Source organism: Muscardinus avellanarius (assembly GCF_963383645.1).
Source record: "Muscardinus avellanarius genome assembly, chromosome: 7".
NCBI classification, from domain to species: domain Eukaryota; kingdom Metazoa; phylum Chordata; class Mammalia; order Rodentia; family Gliridae; genus Muscardinus; species Muscardinus avellanarius.
In genome coordinates, this window is record NC_137793.1 from 69,580,751 (window position 1) to 69,584,650 (window position 3,900).

Consider the following 3,900-nt stretch of genomic DNA (forward strand, 5'->3'; position numbering starts at 1 on the left):
CTATCCTGAGGTCTGGGTGGGTGGGGGAACACAAGGGCCGATCATTCTCTTAAAAATGGTTTTCCAGTGGGATTTTTGTTCATCGAGTTGTACAGGGCCCATCACAAATGTGCTTTCCCAGGGGATGTGGGAGTTGATTATTTATTAAGGATTTCCCCGGGCTGGGACAGGGCCCTTGCTGAGCACCGCGAGGCCCTGGGTTCTATACATCGCACAGCAAACATAAGATAAAGTCCCTGCGTGGGCGTTTACACTCACACTGTAAGGTGGATAATTGAAATGATAATCAGAATAACTCAGGGAAGGAATAAAGGCAAAACTTTTCTTTTTTCCTTAACTGAAGAATCATCAAAAACCAAGGTGTCCTGCGGAGCTTGGGGGTGCACGCTTCTAGTCCTAGTCCTTGGGAGGTTGAGACGGGAGTATCGCTGCAAGTTCTTGGCTAGCCTCAGTTAACTTAGCAAGGCCCCCCTCAGCTTACTGAGACCCTGTTTCCAAAAAAAAAAAAATTTTTTTTTATTAGCGGGACATGGTGGCATACGCTTGTAATCACAGTACTTGGGAGGCTGACAGGTTCAGAGCCAGCCTAGGCAACTTAGCAAGGCCCTCCGCAACTTAGTGAGACTCTTGTTTCCAAATAAGAAATAAATTCGGGTTGGGGGTATAACTTGGAGGTAGAATCCCTCTGGATTCTATCCCCAGTTTTAAAAAATAAATATAAAGTTGCAGAATGTCAGAATGTCCCTAGATTCGTTCTCAAGTACCACAAAAGAAAAAAAGGAAGAGAAAGAAAGAAAAGGAAGAAAAAGAATTGAAGCAAAAAACTTGAAGTCCTAAGAGTCAGAGCTCTGTCATGTCCCCTTACCTGCTCTGTACCTTCATCTGCTTCTCAAAATGGCTCTCTCTGCTTCCTCTGTAAAAGAGGAAGAATACTCGTTTCCATCCTGAGTTACAGTAGAGATCAAATGAGATCCAAGACTTTCACCTCTTGTCTAGAACAGGGAAGGCTTGTGTCTCTCCTCCATCCCTCACGCACCAGAGCTCTTAGGTGACTTCGACCAGAGACCCTTGATGTGCTCCTGGCGGTGGAGAGGATACGGGTAATAGCAGTTTCTTCTCTAGGTTGCTGCCTCCAGTTTGCCAAGAGCACAGTGTCTAAGACACTGCTCTGGCGATCCTAGCACAGGGGATGGGAAGGTGAACCTTCCAGAGATTTTCCTCCACATGGGAAAAGCAAGGAGAAGTAGATAGTTTCCTAGAACTCTTGGTTAAGAGGACCTGTCTCACACCTCCTTCAGATGTCTGCTCCAGCTCTGGTCCCAGAAAATGGCCGACACAGTAGGGCCACGCTGGCGCTCACACAGTGTACTTTACAGGTGAATGCCACTTACACTGTGGGTAGATCACTGGCTCCTGAACAATGACTCTGGGGGGTAGGGCACCTTTGTGAGGCTGGCTTCTTTCTTTTGTTAATTATAAAGACCCATTCGTTTTTTTTTATTGTTATTGGTGCATTGTAGTCATACATCTTAATGGAGTACAAATGGTAGGGCACGCATGCACACATCACCCAATTAGCCCCTACCCAGCTCCCCCCAATTCCCTCGCCCTCCCTCCTTCTCATGTTTGACTCCGTGATTGGCTTTGATATGTCTGTTAATGTACATCATGAATATGAGAGAATTTCCCTCTTTTATTTTTTCAATACATTTTTAAATGACTGCCCTTCTGTTACATGTTGACTTGTGGGCTACCTACCCGCCGTCACCTCTGGGGCATCCTGTCTGCCATCGGCAATCAGGTCACAATTCCAGTCTCTGCCCTCCGTTGTGGCTATACCTGAAAGGGAGAAGGGGTGTTTAGCGCCTCTTAAAATCCCAAGTGGAGCCTTAAACAATTCCGGGGGGGGGCGGGGAGAAGAAGACCAGAGCATGAGCGGAGAGGGCAGAATAAGAACAAGAAGTGAGAAGGATGGAGAGGAAAGGCAGAGGAAATGGGAAGCTTTCCATCAGCATCCGGGCATTTGGCATTCAATTTTAAAGTTCTGAACACAAATGAGGCTGCAGTTTGACTCTTTCCTTTATTGCTTTTCACTCTTTTTTTCTTTCTTTTTCAGCCTGGGCTCTGGGCCTAAAAGAGTAGTCAACACAAGCTGAAGAGGGGAAAAGGGGGACTGTAACTTGGGTCACTGTGGGTAACCAAAGAAGCCCCAAAGGGAGGAGCCCTCCTGGCCAGCAGGAGGCTGGTGTGCGGATCCTGATCCGGAGCATCCGCGCATCCGCGCTGACCGTGAACCGGCTTGGCAGGCAGGAAGGGGGAGACTGCAGGACCTGATTTCTCCACTAGACTCAAACCATTGGTGAAGGATGCCAAGCCAGGCAATTTCCAGTGGTATGAGTTTGGAGTCAGGCAGAGGAGCATGACCGTAATCCCAGTACTTGGGGGATTGTGACAGGTCTGAAGGTCGGAGACCAGCAGCATACAGTTAACTTAGTGAGGCCCCATTTCAAACTAAAAAATAAAATAGGGCTGATGGCACAGCTCAGACTTAGACCACACCTGGGTTCAATCCCAGTACCACACACAAAAAAGAGAGGAGGCACAGAGTCTTCAAGGTAAACGCTTGCCCTAGAGCAGGAGAGCGCACCAGTGCCTAGTCTCAGCGCACTTCTTTGGAGAACTCGGGCTGCCTGCTATTTTTTTTTCACAAGGCAGAATCATGAAAATAGCTTAGTGCATCAACGGATGGGATGCGCTTGGGGAATCGTAAAGACTCCTATTTGTTCATTAGTTCACTCTTTTTTTTTTTCTGTCCAAAATTAAGTTTATTTCCAGAGAACGTGGTTCTTGGTGTGGAGTAGTGGATGGGTGCAAGACATCTGGGGCCTCTGGAACAGGGATGGATGGGGAAGGCTGGCGGCCAGGTACCAAGGGAAAACTCAAACGGACTCCTCCCAAATTGCCAATGGCATGGGCATCTTGGAGGACCCTGCCCCCGGTCCCCTTTTACTTCTTCTTCTTCTTGCGGCCCCAGCGCTGGCGGCCTGCTTTCCACCCCCCTCCATCTTCTCTCCGGCTCTGCCAGTTGGGCATGGGGGCCTCCAGCTCGTTCGGACAGCCTCCCAGGTCTGGCACGCTGCTCATACGGACCTTGTTGATGGCACAAGAGGTCCCCTGGCGGGCAGCTACGCTGGTGGCTGGGACCAGATGAGAAATGTCAGCTCGGGCAGCCAGAACATGTGCGACAGAGACATCTGATTTTGGAGTCAGAAGCTCTCGAATTGGGATCGGCACTGCCTTTGTGGCCTCTCCCTGCACCTCTGCCCTATCACTCCAGTGGAAAACAGCTATGGTGAGGTCAAGGCACTTGAGGAGGAGGCAGCAGCGGCAGCAGTATTGATCCATCAGGCCTTGGGACAGAGAGACTCCAGTGCTTCCCATCTGGCTGCATCCAGTGGGTGGCTGAGGAGGGGCTGCATGGACCCTTGGCATGTAACTCCTGCAGTAGCTGACAGGCAGGAGTGCCTGGTGAGGGTCTGGGCAGTCTCAGGGCTTGGAGGATAAGCGCCAGTTCCTGGACTATACCAGCTCCCTCCACTCCCCCTTTTCCAGGGGGCGGCACAGGGCTGGGGTCTTGCAGGGCGCATAAGGCAAGAGGCAGCAGCCTGGAGCTCAGTGCAGAGAAAGCCCCAGGGCTCGCAGGTCCCAGGCCAGCGCAGCCAGATCCATTGCGCGTCCCCGCCAGGCACCGCGCGCGCCCCCTCCCGTAGTTCACTCTTTCGTTCATTCGTTCAAATCGCTGACTTCTCAGCTCCCGCCACATGCTGGGTGTACTTCTCACCTGGATTCTGAGAGACCAGAACAAATCAAAGTGAAGCTGAAATTTGTGGATCTCGACAT

At 50.6% G+C, this 3,900-nt stretch overlaps 1 pseudogene across 1 annotated transcript; it reads right to left on the reverse strand.

Annotated features, from left to right (window-relative positions):
• Positions 1–3,006: 3,006 nt before the first annotated feature.
• Positions 3,007–3,900, reverse strand: LOC308265103 (protein FAM98C-like; annotated as a pseudogene). The gene is made up of 2 exons: positions 3,842–3,900; positions 3,007–3,774 (listed from the first exon to the last, which is right to left on the reverse strand). The product of its transcript is annotated as a protein FAM98C-like (transcript).